Raw genomic sequence first — 16,561 nt, 5'->3', positions numbered from 1 at the left:
TTGGGGAGGGAATCTAAGCAAGTCCAAACCAGAGAGGATTCCACATGAGAGTCTAACAATGTTACCTAGACTAAAGTAGAATCATAGTCAATAGGTCTCAGAGTTGGTAAAAAGATATTTCACCTTTAACAGTGAGGTAAAAGAAAATTGGAAGGCTATGGAAAACAGTGTGGCATTTCCTCAAACAATTAAAAATATAATTACCATATGATCCAGCATTTCCACTTTCCAAAGAATTAAAAGCAGGATCTCGAAGAGGTATTTGCACACTCATGTTCATAGCAGCATTATTCACTATAGCCAGGTGGTAGAAGCAACCCAAATGTCCATCAGTGCATGAATGGATGAACAAAATGTGGCATGTGGAATGTGTAGACGATGGAACATTATTCAGCTTAAGAAAGGAAGGAAATTCTGACACATGCTACAAGATGGATGAATCTTGAGGACATTATATTAAGTGAAGTGAGCCAGTCACAAAGGGACAAGTACTGTATGATTCCTTTTTGAGGTCTTTAAAGTAGTCAAATCCATAGGAACAGAAAGTAGATTAGTGGTTGGAAGGACGGGGAAATGAGGAGCTGTTGTTTAATGGGTATAGAGTTGGAGTTTTGAAGAATGGAAAAGTTCTGGGGCTTCCCTGGTGGCACAGTGGTTAAGAATCTCCCTGCCAATGCAGGGGACACGGGTTCCAGCCCGGGGGCCGGGAGGATCCCACATGCCGCGGAACAACTAAGCCCGTGCGCCACAACTACTGGGCCTGCGCTCTAGAGCCTGTGAGCCACAACTACTGAAGTCCATGCTCCTAGAGTCCGTGCTCCGCAACAAGAGAAGCCACTGCAGTGAGAAGCCTGTGCACCGCAATGAAGAGTAGCCTCCGTTTGCCACAACTAGAGAAAGCCCGCACTCAGCAGTGAAGACCCAACGCAGACAAAAATAAATAAATAAATTTATTTATTTAAAGTGAGAGAGTGGCATGGACCTATATACACTGCCAAATGTAAAATAACTAGTGGGAAGCAGTCGCATAGCACAGGGAGATCAGCTCGGTGCTTTGTGACCGCCTAGAGGGGTGGGATAGGGAGGGTGGGAGGGAGACGAAAGAGGGAGGAGATATGGGGATATATGAATATGTATAGCTGATTCACTCTGTTATAAAGCAGAAACTAACACACCATTGTAAAGCAACTATACTCCAATAAAGATGTAATAATTAATTAATTAAAATACCAAAAAAACAAAATGGAAAAATTCTGGAAAATGGTTGTACAGCAATTTAAATATACTTAATATTAATGAACTGTACACTTAAAAATGGTAAAGATGGTAAACATTATGCGTTTTTACCACAATTAAAAATTTAAAGAGGGCTTCCCCGGTGGCGCAGTGGTTGAGAGTCCACCTGCCGATGCAGGGGACACGGGTTCGTGCCCCGATCCTGGAAGATCCCACAGGCCGCGGAGCGGCTGGGCCCGTGAGCCATGGCCGCTGAGCCTGCGCGTCCGGAGCCTGTGCTCCGCAACGGGAGAGGCCACAACAGTGAGAGGCCCGCGGAACGCAAAAAAAAAAAAAAAAATTTAAAGAATACTGGGAGAATTAATCTAAAAGAGTATCTTTGAGAGTAGAGAAAAATAGTGTGGTTCAGGACTAGAAGTTTAGGGCTTACTTTAAAAACAGGGAACATGCCCAAAGGTACTCTTTAATGAAGCAGCAGGTGGGTTCAGCGGATGTAGGTATGCATATTTACATGGGTGTCTCCTGAATTGATTTCTCTGTTTCGCTTGAGCTTTCATGGTGCCCTGTCATCTTTTAAAGTTATATTAGCCAACAGTAAGAGAATTTAACCTAGAAGATGTGGTGTCAGAATTGCTTACTGTCCTTTGGTACTTTTATCCCAGGAAAATTGATGAGGGATCTGGAATATAAAACAAGTGAGCATCTGGAGGGGATAGTGGCTGAAGTTTGCTAATTGCAGCTTTCCTATGAAGCTCCACTACTTATGGGTCAGCTCTTTCGTTTTAAAGAGGAAGGTCTTCGTGTGACTAATGTATCCAAATTCTTTATCCCGAGAATTCAGATTTCAAACCCACAAACCTTTCCCCAGATTTGTGCAGCTGCAGTGATCTCAGTCCTTACCGTTTTGCCCTCTCAAGTCTCATCACACTGCCTGTGCCCTTGAATTTTCTGTGTTCTCTTCATTTTCCAGATGTGGCTGCTAATCGTATGAGCACAAGGTCACAAGCAGTTTCTGGCCTGCTCCTCTGAGGAGTCCACCCCCATTGTCATAAAGGCCCCAGAACCTATGGGATAAATCTTATTTGCTGTCTTTTGTGATGCCACACCTTTGTCTCCTTGTCCCCACAATGAGGATCATCCTGAATTCCCAGACAGCCAAAGGCTACCTCTCAGTGTTTCCAAATGGGAAGAGCATGATATTCACTGGCTTGTGGATGAACACATAGCAGCATGGTCAGCGATTTGATCCGGAGCCTGGTGTGCTGGGCAGTAAGGGCTTCACGCCCTTTGATTTGGTTCTTCACCTGCCACTGAGATAAAGGTATGAGAACGAGTGACGGTATCATAGGACTGCAGCCCCTGCCACGAATAGGAATTGATTACAACATCCATATCCATTTCTAGAGCACCTTTTCTGTCACATAATTTCTCCTGTCATCCTTCTAAGCAGCTGAGGAAACAGTAAATGTTTTGCAACTCATACCTGCTTACCATTGATACATTATGAGACTTGAGCTATCTGGAGTGGGAATTGGTTTATTTCTTTCTGCTATGCTCTGATAATTTTTGCAATAAGAAGGGGAGAGTGGAAGCCATGTGAGGTTCAGGTGTATATGAGTTTTTGGAGGTCACTTGGACCTGAAGTTCAGTCTTATGTCAGCTGTGTTTTGAGGTGGTAGAAATAGATACTTAGCTTAATATTAAATTAGTAGTCTTAAGTATAAGCAGCAGAAAACAACCTTGGCTAATTTTAGAAAAAGGAAATTTATTAAACGTTACTGGGGCTTGTAGAGTGTAAAGAGGGAGGGATATGTGTGCCTACCTGCTTGCAAATTCTGCCCCAAGAGAGCTGGGAGTCAGTGTGGGCGCTGCAGTGAGAGGGAGGAGCAGCTGGGGGGTCACAGGGGTTGAGAGGATGGTTGGGGTTGGCAGCACCTAAACAGAACATACCACACATGAGGACAAGCTAGTGGGGAGGGGTTGTGATCTGGTGGGGAGCAGAGGAGGAAGAAGTAATGAACACACACAGGGGTGGAGCCAGAGCTGGGTTTGGCAGCAGCTATCGTGGTGGATTCATAGACCCAGCTGATGGGTATAGTTCTCCTGGACATAGAGATGAGAATGAAGAGTTGAGGAGGGAATGGTCTCAGGAAATTAGTGGATAGAACAGGCCGTAGTTCTTCATGTAAGTAACTCCTAAAGAAAAATCTGGCATAAGTGCACCAGATTGTCAGAGAATAGGATGCCTGCCTGTGCGCCAGCAACATTAAAGGTTAGGAAAGCGTGCTTTTGGCTTCTGTAACGAGAGGTGGTCTCATCAAGACTCACGTAGTTTAGCATTCTGAAGACATGGGAGCAGATGCTAGTTGCCTAAGAAGAACATCCCTTATTTAAATTGCTGTGTTCAAGAGATGTGGGTATACTTGCTCTGATAGCTCAGTTGTATAAGAATGTTTTATCAAAAAAATATGACCAAACAACAGAAGATTCCTATACCCTATAGCTGTATCTATCAGTAAAAGCAAGTACAAGTTGAGTGCTGACGTTGTATGTTCAGATCCTCATTATAGAAGGGACAAAGCAACGTGCAAACAGATTTTTTCTATATGGTGAGTGGCCAAAGGTTTTAACTATTATATTCAATGACAGTGCAGTCCATGTTTCACTTACAGGACTGAAGGGAACAGATTTTTTAGGTTAAGGTTGTAGATAGAGGATGTTGCAGTGCTTTTGGTTAGAAGTAATTATGAGATGAAATGTGAGTAATTACTAAAGAACAGGGTCAGAATTTAGCAAGACAATGTTGAAACTGTTCCTGTTTAGAATGTTTCTTAAGTCAAAGATTAATGTTAATAAGATACTTATTAGACAGATAAATAGAAAAAAAGTCAGAAAAAAGAAGCCAAGAAAAGAAATTATGTCTGATAGTAGAACCACAGGAAGAGTCCTCTGGGGATTCCAGATTCTGTGCCAAGAGAGTGACTCCAAGGTCCCGCCCTTCTCTCAGGACAACTAAAGCATCCAGTCTCTCCAGGTATGGAGGGGAAGACAATCCCCGAAGTAACTGATTAGCAGTTCCCTTTGACCCCAGCGGCAGCAATGGGCACTATACTCTGGGTGACTTTCTCTCTCTCAGGCCTTGCTCTCTGCCTCACCCTCAATCTGTCTGGAGGTCTGACTCCAGCTTTTCTGAGTTACTCGGCCCCCACAAAGGTCAGGACCAGAAGTGGTGTTCTCCAACCCAGAAACCTGGAGCCTCTTACTCTGAGTTGTCTCAACCTGAATTTACAGCTATCCAAGGAACAAGAGATTATCCCAGACCCCACGTCCAGGCTGGTGTCTTTCTCCCCCCAACTCAACTGTCCTGTCTGTTCCCAGGATGGTCACATGAGTGCTGCTGGAGTGTCCCATGAGGGTTGCAAAATGTCTGAATTTTCTGATTCATCCTCTCAGATTCCCCCAAAGACACATGCAACCCATCACTCTATCTCTGACCGTGAGGTCACCCTAAGATGCTGGGCCCTGGGCTTCTACCTTGTAGAATAACACTGATCTGGCAACATGATGGGGAGAACCCAACTCATGGCACAGAGCTTCTAGATAGAGAAAAATATACCATGCTAACACTAGTCTAATGAAAGCAAGAGTAGCTGTATTAATTTCAGACACAGCAGACTTCAACACATGGAAGGTTATCAGAAATAGCAAGAAAGGCGTCACATACTGATAAAAGAGTCAATTCTCCAAAAAGACATAACAATCATTAATGTGAATGCACCTAACAACGGAGGGTCAAATGATGTGAGGCAAAAACTGATAGAATTGATAAGAGAAATAGATGAATCCACAATTTTAGTTGGAGGCTTCAACATCCCTCTCTCAGAAATGGACAGAGCAAGCAGGCATAAAATCAGTAAGGACATAATTGAACTCAAAACACTATCAATCAACTGGATATAATCAATATCTATAGACTACTTCAGCCAACAACAGCAGAATACACAGTCTTCTCAAGCTCACATTAAACATTCACAAAGATAGACCACATTCTGGGCCATAAAACACACCTTGACAAAGTTTTTTGTTAATAAATTTATTTTATTTCTGGCTGCGTTGGGTTTTCCTTGCTGTGCGTGGGTTTTCTCTAGTTGCAGCAAGCGGGGGTTCCTCTTTGTTGTGTTGTGCAGGCTTCCCCTTGTGGTGGCTTCTCTTGTTGCAGAGCACGGGCTCTAGGCACACAAGCTTCAGTAGTTGTGGCTCACCTGCTCTAGAGCGCAGGCTCAGTAGTTGTGGCACACAGGCTTACTTGATTCTCGGCATGTGGGATGTTCCCAGACTAGGGATCAAACCCGTGTCCCCTGCATTGGCAGGCGGATTCTTAACCACTGCACCACCAAGGAAGTCCCCACCTTAACAAATTTAGAATATTAGAACTCATACAGAGCCTGAACCAAGATGGAGGAGTAGAAGGATGTGCTCTCACTCACACTTGTGAGAACACCAAAATCACAACTAGCTGCTGGACAATCACTGACAGGAAGACACTGGAACTCACCAAAAAAGATATCCCACATCCAAAGACAAAGGAGAAGCCACAATAAGATGGTAGGAGGGGCACAATCACAGCAAAATCAAATCCCATAAGCACTGGGTGGGTGCCTCACAGACTGGAGAACACTTATACCACAGAAGTCCACCCACTGGAGTGAAGGTTCTGAGCCCCACATCAGGCTTCCCAACCTGGGGTTCCGGCAACGGGAGGAGGAATTCTTAGAGAAACAGACATTGAAGGCTAGTGGGATTTGATTGCAGGACTTTGACAGGACTGGGGGAAACAGAGACTCCACTCTTGGAGGGCACACACAAAGTAGTGTGCACATCGGGACCCAGGAGAAGGAGCAGTGAACCCAGAGGAGACTGAACCAGACCTACCTGCTAGTGTTGGAGGGCCTCCTGCAGAGGAGGGGGGTGGCTGTGGCTCACTGTGGGGACAAGAACACTGGCAGCAGAAGTTCTGGCAAGCACTCCTTGGCGTGCGCCCTCCCAGAGTCTGCCATTAGCCCTACCAAAGAGCCCAGGTAGGCTCCAGTGTTGGGTCGCCTCAGGCCAAACAACCAACAGGGAGGGAACCCAGCCCCACCCATCAGTAGTCAAGTGGATTAAAGTTTTACTGAGCTCTGCCCACCAGAGCAACACCCAGCTCTACCCACCACCACTCCCTCCCATCAGGAAACCTGCACAAGCCTCTTAGATAGCCTCATCCACCAGAGGGCAGACAGCAGAAACAAGAAGAACTACAATCCTGAAGCCTGTGGAACAAAAACCACATTCACAGAAAGATAGACAAGACGAAAAGGCAGAGGGCTATGTACCAGATGAAGGAACAAGATAAAACCCCAGAAAAACAACTAAATGAAGTGGAGATAGGCAACCATCCAGAAAAAGAATTCAGAATAATAATAGTGAATATGATCCAGGACCTCAGACAAAGAATGGAGGCAAAGATCAAGAAGATGCAAGAAATGTTTAACAAAGACATAGAAGAATTAAAGAACAACAAACAGAGATGAAAAATACAATAACTGAAATGAAAACTACACTAGAAGGAATCAATAGCAGAATAACTGAGGCAGAAGAACAGGTAAGTGACCTGGAAGATAGAATGGTGGAATTCACTGCCGCAGAACAGGATAAAGAAAAAAGAATCCAAAGACATGAAGACAGCCTAAGAATCCTCTGGGACAACATTAAACGCAACAACATTCGCATTATAGGGGTCCCAGAAGGAGAAGAGAGAGAGAAAGGACCCGAGAAAATATTTGAAGAGATTATAGTCGAAAAGTTTCCTAACATGGGAAAAGAAATAGCCACCCAAGTCCAGGAAGTGCAGCGAGTCCCATATAAGATAAACCCAAGGAGAAACACGCCGAAACACATAGTAATCACATGGGCAAAAAATTAAAGACAAAGAAAAATTATTGAAAGCAGCAAGGGAAAAACGACAAATAAAATACAAGGGAACTCCCATAAGGTTAACAGCTGATTTCTCAGCAAAAACTCTACAAGTCAGAAGGGAGTGGCATGATATATGTAAAGTGATGAAAGGGAAGAACCTAAAACCAAGATTACTCTGCCCGGCAATGATCTCATTCAGATCCAATGGAGAAATCAAAAGCTTTACAGACAAGCAAAACCTAAGAGAATTCAGCACCACCAAACCAGCTCTACAACAAAAGCTAAAGGAACTTTTCTAAGTACGAAACATAAGAGAAGAAAAGGACCAACAAAAACAAACCGAAAACAATTAAGAAATGGTCATAGGAACATACAAATCAATAATTACCTTAAACGTGAATGGATTAAATGCTCCAACCAAAAGACACAGACTTGCTGAATGGATAGAAAAACAAGACCCATATATATGCTGTCTACAAGAGACCCACTTCAGACCTAGGGACACATACACACTGTGAGTGAGAGGATGGAAAAAAGATATTCCATGCAAATGGAAATCAAAGGAAAGCTGGAGTAGCAATATTCATATCAGATAAAATAGACTTTAAAATAAAGAACGTTACAAGAGACAAGGAAGGACACTACATAATGATCAATGGATCAATCCAAGAAGAAGATATAACAATTATAAATATATATGCACCCAACATAGGAGCACCTCAATAAATAAGGCAACTGCTAACAGCTGAAAGAGAGGAAATCGAGAGTAACACAATAATAGTGGGGGACTTTAACACCTCATTTATACCAATGGACATATCATCCAAAATGAAAATAAATAAGGAAACAAAAGCTTTAAATGACACAATACACCAGATAGATTTAATTGGTATTTATAGGACATTCCATCTAAAAACAGCAGGTTACACTTTCTTCTCAAGTGCTCATGGAACATTCTCCAGGAGAGATCACATCTTGGGTCACAAATCAAGCCTCAGTAAATTTAACAAAATTGAAATCATATCAAGCATCTTTTCTGGCCACAACGCTATGAGATTAAATCAATGTGATACAGCATATTAACAAATTGAAGAATAAAAACCGTATGATCATCTCAATAGATGCAGAAAAACTTTTTGACAAAATTCAACACCCGTCTATGAGATAAACTCTCCAGAAAGTGGGCATAGAGGGAACCTACCTCAACATAATAAAGACCATATATGACAAACCCACAGGAAACATCATTCTCAATGGTGAAAAACTGAGAGCATTTCCTCTAAGATCAGGAAAAAGACAAGGATGTCCACTCTCACCGCTATATTCAACATAGTTTTGGAAGTCCTAGCCTCGGCAATCAGAGAAGAAAAAGAAATAAAAGGAATATAAATTGGAAAAGAAGAAGTAAAACTGTCACTCTTTGCCAATGACAGGACACTATACATAGAGAATCCTAAAGATGCCACCAGAAAACTACTAGAGCTAATCAATGAATTTGGTAAACTTACAGGTTACAAAATTCATGCACAGAAATCTCTTGCATTGCTATACATTAGTGATCAAAAATCTGAAAGAGAAATTAAGGAAACACTCCCATTTACCACTGCAACAAAAAGAATAAAATACCTGGGAATAAACCTACCCAGGGAGACAAAAAACCTGTATGCAGAAAACTATAAGACACTGATGAAAGAAATTAAAGATGATGCTAACAGGTGGAGAGATATACCATGTTCTTGGATTGGAAGAATCAATATTTTGAAAATGACTATACTACCCAAAGCAATCTACAGATTCAATGCAATCCCTACCAAATTACCAATGGCATTTTTTAAAGAACTAGAACAAAATATCTTAAAATTTGTATGGAGACACAAAAGACCCCCAATAGCGAAAGCAGTCTTGAGGGGAAAAAACGGAGCTGGAGGAATCAGACTCCCAGACTTCAGACTATACTACAAAGCTACAGTAATCAAGACAATATGGTACTGACACAATAACAGAAACAGATCAATGGAACAAGATAGAAAGCCCAGAGGTAAGCTTGAGGGAGGAGATATGGGGATACATGTATACATATAGCTGATTCACTTTGTTATACAGCAGAAATTAACACACCATTGCAAAGCAATTATACTCCAATAAAGATGTTAAAAAGAAAAATGGGGCTGGGACAGCTGGACATGCACATGCAAAAATAAACAATAAACAGTAAAACGAATCTAGATGCAGACCTTACACCCTTCACAAAAATTAAATCAAAATGGACCACAGACCTAAAGGTAAAATGCAAAAGTGTAAAACACCTAGAAGTAACATAAGAGGAAACCTAGATTACCTAGAGTATGGCAGTGACTTTTTAGATAAAACACCAAAGACACAATCCATAAAAGAAACAAGTGATAAGCTGGACTTCATTGTAATTAAAAATATCTGCTCACAGAAAGGCAATGTCAAGAGAATGAGAAGACAACACACAGACGGGGAGAAAAATAGGTAGTATTTTACCTATTTTAGTAGACAGAAAATAGAGGTGTTCTAGGGTAGTGAAACACTCTGTCTGATAGTATAATAATGGACACATGTTCCTATACATTTGTCCAAACCCACAGAATGTAGAGTTCCAAGAGTCAATCATAATATAAACTATGGACTGTGGGTGACGATGATGTGTCAATGTAGGACCATCAGTTGTAAAAAATGCACCACTCTGCAGGGGACATTGATAATGGGGCATGCTATGCATGTATGGGGGCAGGGAGTATATGGGAAATCTCTGTATATCCCCCCTCAATCTTGCTGTGCACTTAAAACTACTCTACGAAAATAAAGTCTTAATAATATGTGAACGAGTGTTATCTAAATACCCAGCATCACAGAAAAGTCTGCCTTCTTGTGAGAGGACTCTTTCACTTACAAGTTAACAAAACTGGAATGAATCTAGCTTTGGCAAAAGAGGTTTAACATGTTGATTTACCGGGGAAGGCCGGGGTGAGGCCAATTAGAGACATGAATGGACCCAGAGACTCAAACTTGTCATCAGACCTCAATTTCTCTTCTCTTTCACTGTTCCTGGGGAAGACAGACAATATGATCTCTAAGCCCCTCACATTACCCACTTTCACAACTTTAGCAGAAAGATAAACATCTTTCTCACATTAAGCATACATAAAGTACTGGAGAGGAAAGACTACCCTTGGACCAGTCCCTGTTGCTAGGTGGATGTGGTACAACGTGGTAACCTGACTTGTCAGGCCTGGGTCATGTGATTTCCTCATCCCTCGGTTCATTATATTTCCTAAGTCATTTAAGGTCATGCTGATTATTAAACCATGTAACTATTAAACAAAATGACTTTTGCAAATTCTCAGAAACATAAAAAAATAAGTGAGAACATTAACTTTTAGAACTGCTGGGTGTCCTTTTATTTCCTCTCCTTTATATTTCTACCTAGCCTTTTGCCTCTTCCATTCCCCAAATTACCTAGAAGACTGGGCTACCTTTCTGGCATCATAATTTTGTCCTGTATTCCTGTGGGATGAACACAAAATCCCTTGGACCTCAGCTCTGATCTCTGCACTCCTGGCTACCAGCCCTGTGAGATGCCACACTTTCAGGTGGTTGCCAGAGTCCCCCTTGTGGTGAGCACACTTCTAAGATGTGATTCCCATCTCCTGGTGTTCATGCATTTGTGTAATTCCCACCTTTGGAGTATAAGCTGGACCTAGTGACTCTATCACAGTGAAGTGATAGAATTTTATGATCACCAGGGCACAGGATATGAGGGACCGGAGGTCAACTATCCAAAAGTCAGCTGTTCAAACCAGTTGGGGGAAGCACAGACTCCTCATGGAATCTGAGGCGGAATGACCCTGCACTCCTTTTCTACCTGAGGGGTTAATCCTCTAGATTTCCACCTCCACAATCCCTGTCATCAGACAGGGTGATGAGGAGGGGACCAGCAGTGATTCTGGTCCTAGGTAGGATGAGCAGGAGGTCTGGTCTGCAAGGAGGACAGGAAGTGAAGAAACAAGCACTGCCAAATCTAACACCCGGTGACCCAAACACTTCCCTAGGCCAGACCCCATGGCTAGAAAGATGAGGAGGGTAACAATCTCCAATCTCCCTGTGCTGCCCCCTCTGGCCCAGTTCTCCCTTTCTCTAACTCACAGTAATGTCCCAAGAGCCCACAGAGGTGACACGAAATATATCTCTGCTCATCTCCAGAACAGACCACTATGGCCACACACTCCTGGGAAGTCCTATTCTCTCGATATGTATTAATTCAGTATGTGCAGCAGAAACCCAAATAAGAGTGGTCTCACAGGATGGAAGCTAGTGTGTGGCTCCCATGACAGTGAGGCAGGCAGTTCCAGGGCTGCTAGGGTGGCTCTGCACCACGAGGATGTCCAAGCATCCAGGTCTCCTTGACCTTTGTTTTCTGCCGTCCCTGGGATGTTGCCCTGATCAGCACGGCCCAACATACCTAAGACCATGTCATTGGTCCATGAGCAACCAGGGCAAGCAGGAGAGAAGGGAAAGTCTCATTGTGTATCTCCATCAGAGCTCTTGGGGGACCAAGTGCATCATCAATGAGCAGTAATATTTTGAAAGGAATCTTTTTCTGAGCAGTAAGTTTCAATAGTGGGCTGAAAACATTTAGTCCACCATGTTGTAAACAGATGTACTCTCATCTAGGCTTTGTTGTTCTATTTACAGATCACAGGCAGAGTAGATTTAGCATAAACCTTAAAGGGCCTGGGATTTGAGGAATGGAAAATAAGCACTGGCTTCAAGTTTAAGTCACCAGCTGCATTAGCCCCTAACAAGAGAGTCAGCCTGGCCTTTGAAGTTTTGAAGCCAGGCATTGACTTCTCCTCTCTAGCTATGGAAGTCCTAGATGGCACCTTCTTCCAATAGAAGGCTGTTTCATCTATACAGAAAATTTGTTATTTAGTGTGGCCGGCTTCATTAATGGTCTTAGCTAGACCTTCTGGATAACTTGCTGCAGCTTCTACGTCAACACGTGCTGCTTCACCTTGCATTTCCATGTTACAGAGACGGCTTCTTTCCTTAAACCTCATGAACCAACCTCTGCTAGCTTTAAACTTTTCTTCTGCAGCTCCTCCCCTTCTCGGCCTTCATAGAATTGAAGAGAGTTAGGGCCTTGCTGTGGTTTGGAATTTGGCTGAAGAGAATGTTGTGGGTGTTTTGATCTTCTATTCAGAGCACTAAAACTTTCTCCATATCAGCGATAAGGCTGTTTTGCATTCTTCCCATTCGTGTGCTCACTGGAGTAGCACTATTTATTTTCTTCAAGAACTGCTCCTTTGCTTTCACAACTTGCCTAGCTGTTTGGTGCAAGAGGCCTAGTGTTCAGCCTATCTAGGCTTTTGACCTTCCTCACTAAGCTTAATCATTTCTAGCTTTTGATTTAAAGTGAAACATATGCTACTCTCCTTTCACTTGATCATTTAGAAGCCATTGCACGGTTTTTAATTGGCTTAATTTCCACGTTGCTGTGTCTCAGGGAATCGGGCAGCCTGAGGAGAGGGAGAGAGATGAGGGAACGTCTGGTTGGTGGAGCAGTCAGAACACACACAGATTTATCCATAAGTTTATTGTCTTCTATGGGAGTGGTTCCTGGTGCCCTCAAACAATTACAATAATAACATCAAAGATCACTGATCAGAGACCAGCATAATAAATATAATAATGAAAAGTTTGAGATATTGTGAGAATTACCAAACTCTGATACAGTGTATGGTCAGGCCACTCAGGACGGCTGTTCTCTTGTTCTCTTGTACATCCCCTGTCCGACAAAGGCCTGCTTCACAACTACACGCTACCCACATGACTGACCTGCTACATGCTTGCCCCCAGCCCTAGCTAGTGATTGTTCTTATCAGGGAGGATGTGAGGGGTGTGCCCTCTACTGGTTTCCCTGGTAACTAATGAGCCCACCTGATGTCAATTCCCCTATAACTGGTAATATACCCCCTGGCCCCCGCACACGGTGGCGTGTAGCTCCAGGGTCTTGCTTCAGATGTGTAAGCTTCCCCATCCATTACACCACTGATGCCTTTGTTGCTGACTCCGAGCCTTTCTTCTGTCTTGAAGCTGGGCAAGCACAGGCCTTGTAGGCCTGCGGGGTGCAGCCCAACACACAGAGACATGAACTGAGCAAATGCTGTTGGAAAAGTGGCGCTGGTGACTTGCTCACTGCAGGGTTGGCACAAACCTTCAATTAGTAAAAAATGCAGTATCTTCAAAATGCAATAAGACGCGGTACACCTGCACAGGTCGACGCCAATTACTTAGTTGAACCTTTGTCTAAAACTCTAGGAAGGGAGGGGTGAAATCAAACAGTGTCTATTTCAGCTCCTTGGGGGAAGGTGTAAGATGACAGTGGGTAAAACTATTGTTTCCTTCTCTTTTCTGGCGCTCTCCCATCTCTCCCGGCTGGCCATTCTGTGTAGCAGGAGACAGACGATCGCAGGCAAGACCCAGGCTTTTTCTCCCACCCTCCCGTCCTTCTTTCTTTGCCATTAATATTGCCATCATCAGATTACAATATTCCCATGTTTGGATTTCCCCTGCGACCCCATTCACTCAACTCTGACTCTACCGCGGGCACCGTCAGACCCCACAGGTTAGTGCTCAGTCCTGCACGCCCGCCCCCTCCTTAAGATGCCAGTCTCGAGTCCAGGTTGTCACCTGTGTTTCTGACCGACTGGCTACAGATTGGATGTTCTAATGATCCCCCACTCGGGTTTGATTAATTTGCTAGAGCGGCTCACGGAACTCACAGGAACACTTTCCTTACTAGACTACTGGATGTAACTCTGGAACAGCCAGACGGAGGAGACACAAAGGGCAAGTGTGTGGGAAGGGTGTGGAGCTTCCGTGTCCTCTCAGATTGGGACACTCTCCCCGTGTATTCACCAGCGTGGAGGCTCTCTGAACCTCATCATTTTGGGGTGTTATGGAGGCTTCATTAAACAGGCACGATTGATTACATCATGGGCCACTGCAGTAGGTGAAAACGCCAGCCCCTCTTGGACCCCAGGACATGGGGGATGCGGTGGTACCGGAAATTCCAACTGCCTATTAACATGGTTGCTTCTCCTGGTAACCAGCCCCCATCCTTAGGTTCAGTCCAAAAGCCAACCTTTAACATAACAAAACACACATCTGTGGCTCTCATCACTTAGGAAATTCGAAGGATTTTAAGAGTTCTGTGCCAGAAATATAAAATTAGGAAAATGAATGAATGTGTTTTCTTCCAAGTGTACGGGTTTGTTGAGGGCATGGGGGTCTACAGGACAGTCCCAGGTGCCTGTGGAGAAGGCCCGCCATCGGCCTAGAGGGGGCAGCCGGGGATGGGGTCTCCAAAACCTGGGTTTACTTGAAAGTGTGACTCTCCGCTCCAGGCGCCCAAAGCCTCTGGGTCCGAACATGGCCCAGTAGCAGGGTTGGTTGCAATAGGGCTTCCCTTCATGCTCAGTGTGTCCCCTCCCCCCGAGGTCAGCGTCTTTCCACATTTCTCACACTTCAGGCAAGGCCATGCCAGTCCTTCCCCAGGACGTCACCCGCTCAGCCAAGTACACCTCCTTGTCACACTTGGGGCACTTGGGCACGGTGGCGCCGGGTCCGGGGCGGGTGGCTGGGCGGGAGCACACCGGAGCGCGGGACTCGGAAAATGAATACGTTTAAATGCAATTTATAATAGCATCAGGATAAAATATTTAGGTATCAATTTAAAGAAAGTGCGCCACATAAGTACACTGAAATTATACAGTTTTGCTTAGACTTTCAATCTCTTTGGTAAAGTATTCCTTCTGTTCGTTCATAGTATTCCTGAGCTCCTTATACTGCCTTTCTGAATTTTCTTGTAGCTTGTGGCGTTTCCTCATGAGCTGTTTTGAAATCTCTATCAGTTATGTCACAGTATTCCATGACCTGAAGTTTGGTTTCTGGAGAACTGTCCTTTACTTTTCGTGATGCAGTGTTACTGTGGTTCTTCGTGTGCTTGCTGTGCTGTTCCTCTGCCAGCACTGATGAAGTGGGGAGCACTTTTCTGCTTCATTCTAACCATTCAACAAATTAGAGAGCAGAGGCTTTTCGCTTCTCTTCCAGGAGGTGGCGCTAGAGCACAGGTTTGGGGTTCTCCTACCTGTGTTACCTGCTTGGGAGAGTTGGCGCTTTCCACCCCCCATCAGGGGTGTGGTCCCGTGCCCTCTTATTGCTTCTTGTGCCTCCAGGGATTTTGCTGCCTTGTTGCTGCCTGTGCCACTGGCATCGCTGCCTGGTGACCTGGGATAGTGGGCTCTTCCCTCGTGTCCGGGATCCCCTGAACCACGAGGGAAGAGGGGGGCGTGGGTAGCTGGGGTGGTGCAGGCACCTCTGCCATGTCCCGTGCTGTAAGGTTCTCCGGCTCTGCTGCTGCCAGTGGGTGGCTGGAGGGGCCAAAGTCATGGGCGTCTCAGGGGCTGGTGGCTGGGGCCCCAGGACCCACTTCTGCTGCTGCCTAGTTACCTGGGGCCCTGGGCACTGCTGAGGCTGGAAGGCTGGATTCCTGTGTCCTGTTGCGGCTGCTACTGGGTGTTCTGGGGCTTCCAGCTCAGTGGCCGCAGGTGGAGAACAGGATCGCAGGCTCCGCCTCTGCTCTTCCCTCGGTTCTGCCTCGTCTCTGTGTCCCAGTCCACCCACCTTTCCATGCACACTGGGTGGCATTCTCCGGAGTCCTGGTGTGTTGGGCAGAGTCACCTGTGGTGTGTCGTGGACGTTTCCTGGTTGCGGATGGAAGGGGGGAGAGACAAAGGCAGCTTTTCACTCCTCCGTGTGGCTGATGTGTCTCCTCCAGGTCGCAGTTTTATGTCCAGAATCAGCTGATTCTGTTCAGCTGGAAGCCTGGCTCAGCTGCAGCCTGTGGGGCCCTGGGGGAGCCTCCCCTGACCCCTGACCACGAACTCCTGGGTCAACATCAGCGCCAGAAATTAGATCTGAGTCCAGGACCACAGGGCCTTTAAGTTCAGGTTGGGAAGTGGCTGGAGGGATCCAGACAGCAGGTCCCTGTCTATTATTAGGTCCACGGAGGGGAAGAAGAGACAGGACACTGGGGTGTCCTGGGCTCTCGGGACTGGGGAGGAGCGGAGAGGACCCTTGAGGCTTCAAACGGTGGCGGACTTCATGCCTGGACAGGAGGGGCCATGCTTGGTGTCCTTGGGTACGGTGTTGGGACACCTGGGTCCCAAGGTCTGGGGAGGGGGGAGGTCGTTTTTGTGTCTCAGGGAAATGTTAGGGGGACCCCCGGGCCCAGACTCATGGCTGATCTCCTTGTCCCACTGTGGTCTCCAGGCTCCAGTCC

At 45.1% G+C, this 16,561-nt stretch overlaps 2 pseudogenes across 2 annotated transcripts in view; one reads left to right on the top strand and one right to left on the bottom strand.

The window, feature by feature from the left end:
• The window catches only part of LOC309967283 (tripartite motif-containing protein 26-like), a 66,215-nt pseudogene that overhangs the window by 21,919 nt on the left and 27,735 nt on the right, over window positions 1–16,561 (top strand). The gene's annotated exons all lie outside the window — the stretch shown is intronic.
• Window positions 14,596–16,178, bottom strand: LOC309966992 (cysteine-rich protein 1-like; annotated as a pseudogene). The gene is made up of 2 exons: window positions 16,151–16,178; window positions 14,596–14,857 (listed from the first exon to the last, which is right to left on the bottom strand). The product of its transcript is annotated as a cysteine-rich protein 1-like (transcript).

The sequence above is a fragment of the Leucopleurus acutus genome, assembly GCF_964270905.1.
Source record: "Leucopleurus acutus genome assembly, chromosome: 10".
Taxonomy (NCBI): domain Eukaryota; kingdom Metazoa; phylum Chordata; class Mammalia; order Artiodactyla; family Delphinidae; genus Leucopleurus; species Leucopleurus acutus.
The sequence above is the reverse complement of the archived record's forward strand: the minus strand, read 5'-3'. Positions and strand labels throughout refer to the sequence as shown.